Consider the following 10,000-nt stretch of genomic DNA (forward strand, 5'->3'; position numbering starts at 1 on the left):
AGCTGTTGTTGTCCAATCATCTGGCAGCTCACCCTGACCACCCAGACCCTTTCTCAACTCCTCCCTGAAAACCGTGCAACGCTCCTCCCTTTTCAGCTTCCACCACTTTGTCCTCTGCTCTGCCTTTGTCCTCGTCATCTACCTTGTCACCAGAGTCGTCGCACAAACCGCCATCCTATGCTGTCTGGCTACACGCCCACCTACAACTACTTTGCAGTCACCGATCTCTTTCAGGTTACCTCGTCTATACAAGATGTAGTCTACCTGCGTGCTCCTACCTCCGCTCTTATAAGTTACCCTATGTTCCTGTTTTTTCTGGAAAAAGGTATTCACTACACCCATTTCCATCCCTTTTGCAAAATCTACCACCATCTGTCCCTCTGCATTCCTATCCTGGATACCATATCTGCCCATCACTTCTTCATCCCCTCTATTGCCTTTACCAACATGTCCATTGAAGTCTGCACCAATTACCACTCTCTCATTTCTGGGAATATTCTGCATCACTTCATCCAACTCATTCCAGAACTTCTCCTTCTCTTCAGGTTCACATCCCACCTGTGGCGCATAGCCACTAACAACACTGAGCATCACACCTTCAATTTCCAATTTCAGACTCATAAGTCTATCTGACATTCTTTTCACCTCTAGGACGTTCCTTACAAACTCCTCCTTCAAGATGACTCCTACTCCATTTCTCTTCTTGTCAGCACCATAATAGTATAACTTAAAGCCTGCTCCTAAGCTTCTAGCCTTACTACCCTTCCACCTGGTCTCCTGGACACACAGTATATCCAGCTTCCTTCTCTGCATCGTGTCCATCAACTCTCTACCTTTTCCTGTCATAGTCCCAATATTCAAAGTCCCTACTCTCAGTCCCAGGCTCTTTCCTTTCCTCCTCTCTCTCTGCTTCCGAACACGCACTCCTCCTCTTCTTCTTCTTCTTGTTCTTCGACCCACAGTAGCCCGATTTCCATTAGTACCCTGTAGGTCATCAGTACCAATGGCGGTCGTTGTTAACCCGGTCCGCGACCCATCCGGTATGGTATAGTTATGGTTGACTCGCATGTTTGGTTTTGGCAAACGTTTTACGCCGGATGCCCCTCCTGACGCAACCCTCTGCATTTATCCGGGCTTGGGACCGGCACAGGGAGACACTGCTCCGTGCCCCCCCCCCCCCCCCCCCCCCCCCCCAAAGGCAGGCTTGGAGAGACACGGGCCAGTGCCGCCCTGAGGCTGCATTACCCTCTCTTTCTTACATTTATTATAAAAATATGCTTATCTTCCTTTTAGCTCATCACACATGTCTTTATGATTTTCAGTCCATGCCTCAGCCGGCCTGAAGCTCCACTGATGCGCATGTGCGGATGCCTCTATCTAGCGGACATAAAATAAAGACAATCATTCAAATGTGAATGAGTCGGCGTGATGCTCCGGGATGTGTGGAGCTCAGGGAGCTCCACGAGTGAGGGAGTTAAGTTAGGGCGGGGGTGCAAGTAGGCTCTAGGATTCCCCGAGTCGGGGCGAGCGATGGGTTTAGAGGCGTATCGCATTGAAGATAATGGCCGCATATCCTTCTTGGACTTTTCTAAAGCCTTTGACTCGGTCGAACATCCATTTATCATAGCAACGCTCGAACATTTTGGATTTGGTTAAATATTCAGGAATGTGATCCGTGGGCTCTATGAGAATATTCATAGCTGTGTCACCCTGCCAAGCGGCACCACTCCGAGCTTCCATGTTGATGTGGGAATCCCCCAAGGTTGCCCCATCTCACCCTATTTATTTATAATTGCTACCGAAATGCTAGCCGTTTATGTTGAAAAGAGCAACGATATCCAAAAGTTAGACGTGCTGGGGACTGAAATTGTTATTAGCCTGCTGGCAGATGACACAACCTTAGTTTTGAAAAATGAACATCAAGTCCCAATAAGTGCTGAAAAAAACCAAAACATTCTCCAAGGCTTCAGGATTGTCATTAAACTTAAAGAAATGCAAACTTCTTGCGCTGCATGACTCGCCACTAAAGGAAATCAGCGATGTTTCTATGAAATCAGAAATAAAATACTTGAGCATTTTCCTATCCAAGGACCAAACGTTAAATCAATCCAGGAACATGGAATCTAAACTGAATCAAAGTAAAGCTTAATTCTAATATATGGCTCCAGAGAGATTTATCAATATTAGGCCGGATATATTTGACTAAAATGGATGTGTTTATCCAGATGTATATACCCAGCGTATTCCAATGCTGCTCCAAATCAACTCGTAAAATCTGTTAACCAAATCAATTTCAACTTTATCTGGAGGAACAGACCACACCATCTAAGAAAAATCACATATGGTGAAAGAAACAAGTGAAGGAGGGCTGAAAGTGATAGAGTCGGACTGCTTGAATGGGACATTGAAGGTGAACCGGTTGAAATCCTGGATCAAACCTCATCGTTCTTTCTGGTATTGTACTCCAAACTACTTATTCAACAAAGTCGGCGGCCTGAGTCTTCTGCTTATCTCTGACTTGGATATCAACAAGATTCCTGTCAAATGTTCAGAGTTCCATAAACAAATATTATTATACTGGAAAATGATATACGTACACAATTTCTCACCACACAGTATAATAGTTTGGAACAATCGATATGTACTGCATGGCAACAAACCTCTGTTTTACAAGGAATGCTTTGAGAAAGGTATATGGTCGATAATTGACTTGATGGATGACACTGGCAGTCCTCTGGACAATGAGCAGTTCTGTACTACACACAGATTCAAGCCTCCCATATTAGAGTTGCTAAAGTTACGAAACGCACTGCCTCGACAATTTGTATTCCTGACCAAAAATATAATGACGCACCGAACCGTACAACCACAGTTACCCCGACTATCACTCCAGGGAATCTCAATTGTGGACAAAAAGCGCGGCAACTCCTTTATTAGGAAATGTTTCACAGGAAACTTATTCCCTGGACGTCAAAAAAAAAAAAAAAGGATATTTTAAATAAATTTGATGAGGAATCGATTGCCAAGCTGCGAACCATGTATCTGACTCTACCCATACCCCCAAGGCAAAAGAGACCCACTTCAAAATTATGACTGACATCTACCCATCTAAGGAATTATCGAGGGTACGCTTTAATTTTGAAGATAATATTTGTACATTTTGTGAAGACAACATTGAAACCACTGACCATATATTTTTTCTCCTTCTCATTCCATCGTCACCAGTTTCCTTCTCAAAAGATGATATAACATTCTGTTTACTTATAAGCAACATAACAGATGAACTCTGTGTCAATGTTCTTTTAGGCCTGGCCAAGTTCTTCATTCACAAGAACAGAATGCAAAAATGCTCCCCAAATTTTAATGTCTTCATAAACGATTTTGAAATATAAAAAAAAAAAAAAAAAAATCCTTAAAACTTATGGAAAAATCCGAAAACAAAAAAATATAGTTACCCATGTCCGAGGTTCCTTTTTTTTTTGGTAAAAAAAAAAAAAAAAACAAAAAAAACAACTTGATTACATGTTACATTCCCCTTGCAATTTTTTTTTTTTTTTTTCGTTTTAATTTCTTATTTGTCTATCTATTGATTTAATTACTTCCTTTTAATTTCTTTTTTTGTCTCGCACTGTAAATTTCTCACAAACCTGTAACACTATTAACTTCTCATTACATACAGAACAAATGTCCTGATGTCCGTTGCTTCCTCATCCCTGGTTGTTTCATTGACATTCAGTTCTACCTTGCTATGTTTATTTGTACATTTGTATATTTGGGTGTACTATTTATGTTCAATTAAAAACAGTTTGATGTCTGAGATTCCTTGTGAACCGCCAACTTAATTACATGTTATATTCCCCTCACAATTTTTTTTTTTCGTTTTTAATTTTATTTTTCTATCTATTTATTTAATTATATCCTTCTAATTTTCTTTTTTTGTCTAGCATTAAAAATTTCTCGCAAACCGTTAACACTATTAACTTCTGATTACTTACACCACGAATGCGCTTATGCCCCCCCACCCATCCCGCTTTTTCCGTACGGAGGCAGACACTGAGATCGAAAGCAAATGGGTGTCATTGAAATGCAGTAACAGGGTGATAACAGCCGTGTTCGAAGTGTGTAGGGGCTTATAGGAGAGCAGAAGCACGTCACGCAATTCACCTGAGTTCGGAGGATCGGGAGTACCAGGGCCCATAGCGGAGAAGCGGAAGAGCGGAGTTATGTGTCTCTTCTCAAAGGCGGGGAAACTGGGGGGCAGCAGGACCCCTTAGACCGGCTAATGTGAGTCTTCTCCGGACATAGATCACCCGGACTTATGACTGGAGCTCCCGGACCTCTGGGCACACACATATGTGAATGAGTGGATGAGCTAATGTTGGTTTGGTTGTGGATACGTTTCGGCCAATGCTATCAGCACAGCTATGATTATCCCCAGAACGTTGAGAACGAGCTCCCGGAACTCCAGACATGCGTATATAAAAGAGTGGAATTAAGGTGTGTGTGTGTGTGTGTGTGTGTGTGTGTGTGTGTGTGTGTGTGTGTGTGTATACGTGTGGGACAGAAGTAATGTTGGGGACAGAAATTGTTATTAGCCTGCTGGCAGATGACACAACCTTAGTTTTGAAAAATGAACATCAAGTCCCAATAAGTGCCGAAAACAACCAAAACATTCTCCAAGGCTTCAGGATTGTCATTAAACTTAAAGAAATGCAAACTTCTTGCGCTGCATGACTCGCCACTAAAGGAAATCAGCGATGTTTCCATGAAATCAGAAATAAAATACTTGAGCATTTTCCTATCCAAGGACCAAACGTTAAATCAATCCAGGAACATTGAATCTAAACTGAATCAAAGTAAAGCTTAATTCTAATATATGGCTCCAGAGAGATTTATCAATATTAGGCCGGATATATTTGACTAAAATGGATGTGTTTATCCAGATGTATATACCCAGCGTATTCCAATGCTGCTCCAAATCAACTCGTAAAATCTGTTAACCAAATCAATTTCAACTTTATCTGGAGGAACAGACCACACCATCTAAGAAAAATCACATATGGTGAAAGAAACAAGTGAAGGAGGGCTGAAAGTGATAGAGTCGGACTGCTTGAATGGGACATTGAAGGTGAACTGGTTGAAATCCTGGATCAAACCTCATCGTTCTTTCTGGTATTGTACTCCAAACTACTTATTCAACAAAGTCGGCGGCCTGAGTCTTCTGCTTATCTCTGACTTGGATATCAACAAGATTCCTGTCAAATGTTCAGAGTTCCATAAACAAATATTATTATACTGGAAAATGATATACGTACACAATTTCTCACCACACAGTATAATAGTTTGGAACAATCGATATGTACTGCATGGCAACAAACCTCTGTTTTACAAGGAATGCTTTGAGAAAGGTATATGGTCGATAATTGACTTGATGGATGACACTGGCAGTCCTCTGGACAATGAGCAGTTCTGTACTACACACAGATTCAAGCCTCCCATATTAGAGTTGCTAAAGTTACGAAACGCACTGCCTCGACAATTTGTATTCCTGACCAAAAATATAATGACGCACCGAACCGTACAACCACAGTTACCCCGACTATCACTCCAGGGAATCTCAATTGTGGACAAAAAGCGCGGCAACTCCTTTATTAGGAAATGTTTCACAGGAAACTTATTCCCTGGACGTCAAAAAAAAAAAAAAGGATATTTTAAATAAATTTGATGAGGAATCGATTGCCACGCTGCGAACCATGTATCTGACTCTACCCATACCCCCAAGGCAAAAGAGACCCACTTCAAAATTATGACTGACATCTACCCATCTAAGGAATTATCGAGGGTACGCTTTAATTTTGAAGATAATATTTGTACATTTTGTGAAGACAACATTGAAACCACTGACCATATATTTTTTCTCCTTCTCATTCCATCGTCACCAGTTTCCTTCTCAAAAGATGATATAACATTCTGTTTACTTATAAGCAACATAACAGATGAACTCTGTGTCAATGTTCTTTTAGGCCTGGCCAAGTTCTTCATTCACAAGAACAGAATGCAAAAATGCTCCCCAAATTTTAATGTCTTCATAAACGATTTTGAAATATAAAAAAAAAAAAAAAAAATCCTTAAAACTTATGGAAAAATCCAAAAACTAAAAAATATAGTTACCCATGTCCGAGGTTCCTTTTTTTTTTGGTAAAAAAAAAAAACAAAAAAAAAAAAAACAACTTGATTACATGTTACATTCCCCTTGCAATTTTTTTTTTTTTTTTTTCGTTTTAATTTCTTATTTGTCTATCTATTGATTTAATTACTTCCTTTTAATTTCTTTTTTTGTCTCGCACTGTAAATTTCTCACAAACCTGTAACACTATTAACTTCTCATTACATACAGAACAAATGTCCTGATGTCCGTTGCTTCCTCATCCCTGGTTGTTTCATTGACATTCAGTTCTACCTTGCTATGTTTATTTGTACATCTGTATATTTGGGTGTACTATTTATGTTCAATTAAAAACAGTTTGATGTCTGAGATTCCTTGTGAACCGCCAACTTAATTACATGTTATATTCCCCTCACAATTTTTTTTTTTCGTTTTTAATTTTATTTTTCTATCTATTTATTTAATTATATCCTTTTAATTTTCTTTTTTTGTCTAGCATTAAAAATTTCTCGCAAACCGTTAACACTATTAACTTCTGATTACTTACAGCACGAATGCGCTTATGCCCCCCCACCCATCCCGCTTTTTCCGTACGGAGGCAGACACTGAGATCGAAAGCAAATGGGTGTCATTGAAATGCAGTAACAGGGTGATAACAGCCGTGTTCGAAGTGTGTAGGGGCTTATAGTAGAGCAGAAGCACGTCACGCAATTCACCTGAGTTCGGAGGATCGGGAGTACCAGGGCCCATAGCGGAGAAGCGGAAGAGCGGAGTTATGTGTCTCTTCTCAAAGGCCGGGAAGCTGGGGGGCAGCAGGACCCCTTAGACCGGCTAATGTGAGCCTACTCCGGACAGAGATCACCCGGAGTTATGACTGGAGCTCCCGGACCTCTGGGCACACACATATATGAATGAGTGGATGAGCTAATGCCGGTTTGGTTGTGGATACGTTTCGGCCAATGCTATCAGCACAGCGATGATGAGTTCAGGTGTGTCTGTGTGTGTTTGTGTGTTTGTGTGTGTGTGTGTGTGTGTGTGTGTGCGTGTGTTTGTGTGTGTGTGAGAGTTTGTTTTTGTGGGTTGGGGGGGGTTCCCGCGGACACGGAGTACCAGGGCCTGGAGCGGATGAGGTGAGGAGCGGAGGAGAGCAGAAGCCCGGACCGTGATTCGCTTGTGTCCAGCGGTTCGGGAGTTCCAGGGCCTGAAACGGAGGAGCGGAGGAGCGGAGGAGCGGAGGACAGCAAAACCCCTTTCTGCAATTCGCCTGAGTCCGGCGGATCGGTAGTACCTGGTTCCGCAGCGGATGAGCGGAGGAGTGGAGGAGATGTTTCTCTTCTCAGAGGCGGCGAGGGGGGGGGGGGGGGCAGGACCCCTTACCCTTATCCCCCCCGGACGTTTGAGTGGAGCTCCCGGACCTCCGGGCACGCACATGCGAATGACTGGATCACAGGGAGTGCCAGGGCCTGGAGCGGATGAGCAGAGGAGAGGCGGAGGGCAGAAGCCCGGCCCTGTTCAAGAGTTCCAGGGTCCAAAGCGGGGGAGCGAAGAAGCGGAGGAGGGGAGGAGAGCAGAAGAGCAAAAAACTGGCCCGGAATTCACCGAAGTCCCGCGGATCGGGAGTTCCAGGGCCCGGAGCGGAAGAGCGGAGGAGCGGAGGAGAGGAGGAGCGGAGCAAAGCTAAGCCCGTCTTAACAACAAGGAAATTACAGATGAGGCTATAATTTCTAATGAAAACTTTAAATTCTATAGCCACGTATACACTTCGACATTGTCAAAAAGCGATTGTGACTCCTTTCCATTAAATATTCCTCAATATATCCCAAAAATAAACAACAAACAATATATGTTTGTTTATATATGTTTATATATAAACAACAAAAAATATACAGTTTGATGTCTGAGATTCCTTGTGAATCGCCAACTTAATTACATGTCGTATTCCCCTTGCATTTTTTTTTTTTGGTTTTAATTTCATTTGTCTATCTATTTATCTAATTATTTCCTTTTAATTTCGTTTTTTGTCTAGCACTGTAAATTTCTCACAAACCTGTAACACTATTAACTTCTCATTACATACAGAACAAATGTCCTCATGTCCGTTGCTTCCTCATGCCTGGTTGTTTCATTGACATTCAGTTCTACCTTGCTATGTTTATTTGTACATTTGTATATTTGGGTGTACTATTTATGTTCAATTAAAAACAGTTTGATGTCTGAGATTCCCTGTGAACCGCCAACTTAATTACATGTTATATTCCCCTCACAATTTTTTTTTTTTCGTTTTTAATTTTATTTTTCTATCTATTTATTTAATTATATCCTTTTAATTTTCTTTTTTTGTCTAGCATTAAAAATTTCTCGCAAACCGTTAACACTATTAACTTCTGATTACTTACAGCACGAATGCGCTTATGCCCCCCCACCCCCCACCCCCCCGCTTTTTCCGTACGGTGGCAGACACTGAGATCGAAAGCAAATGGGTGTCATTGAAATGCAGTAACAGGGTGATAACAGCCGTGTTCGAAGTGTGTAGGGGCTTATAGTAGAGCAGAAGCACGTCACGCAATTCACCTGAGTTCGGAGGATCGGGAGTACCAGGGCCCATAGCGGAGAAGCGGAAGAGCGGAGTTATGTGTCTCTTCTCAAAGGCCGGGAAGCTGGGGGGCAGCAGGACCCCTTAGAGCGGCTAATGTGAGCCTTCTCCGGACATAGATCACCCGGACTTATGACTGGAGCTCCCGGACCTCTGGGCACACACATATGTGAATGAGTGGATGAGCTAATGTTGGTTTGGTTGTGGAAACGTTTCGGCCAATGCTATTAGCACAGCTATGATGAGTTCAGGTGTGTCTGTGTGTGTTTGTGTGTTTGTGTGTGTGTGTGTGTGTGTGTGTGTGCGTGTGTTTGTGTGTGTGTGAGAGTTTGTTTTTGTGGGTTGGGGGGGGTTCCCGCGGACACGGAGTACCAGGGCCTGGAGCGGATGAGGTGAGGAGCGGAGGAGAGCAGAAGCCCGGACCGTGATTCGCTTGTGTCCAGCGGTTCGGGAGTTCCAGGGCCCGAAACGGAGGAGCGGAGGAGCGGAGGACGGCAAAACCCCTTTCTGCAATTCGCCTGAGTCCGGCGGATCGGTAATACCTGGTTCCGCAGCGGAGGAGCGGAGGAGTGGAGGAGATGTTTCTCTTCTCAGAGGCGGCGAGGAGGGGGGGAGAGGGACAGGACCCCTTACCCTTACCCCCCCCGGACGTTTGAGTGGAGCTCCCGGACCTCCGGGCACGCACATGCGAATGACTGGATCACAGGGAGTGCCAGGGCCTGGAGCGGATGAGCAGAGGAGAGGCGGAGGGCAGAAGCCCGGCCCTGTTCAAGAGTTCCAGGGTCCAAAGCGGGGGAGCGAAGAAGCGGAGGAGGGGAGGAGAGCAGAAGAGCAAAAAAACTGGCCCGGAATTCACCGAAGTCCCGCGGATCGGGAGTTCCAGGGCCCGGAGCGGAAGAGCGGAGGAGAGGAGGAGCGGAGCAAAGCGGAAGCCCGTCTTAACAACAAGGAAATTACAGATGAGGCTATCATTTCCAATGAAAACTTTAAATTCTATAGCCACCTATACACTTCGACATTGTCAAAAAGCGATTGTGACTCCTTTCCATTAAATATTCCTCAATATATCCCAAAAATAAACAACAAACAATATATGTTTGTTTATATATGTTTATATATAAACAACAAAAAATATACAGTTTGATGTCTGAGATTCCTTGTGAATCGCCAACTTAATTACATGTCGTATTCCCCTTGCATTTTTTTTTTTCGGTTTTAATTTCATTGGTCTATCTATTTAT

The sequence above is a fragment of the Fistularia commersonii genome, unplaced genomic scaffold (genome assembly GCF_037954325.1).
Source record: "Fistularia commersonii isolate RoL2024-O1a breed Wild unplaced genomic scaffold, RoL_Fcom_v1.0 HiC_scaffold_44, whole genome shotgun sequence".
NCBI lineage: Eukaryota > Metazoa > Chordata > Actinopteri > Syngnathiformes > Fistulariidae > Fistularia > Fistularia commersonii.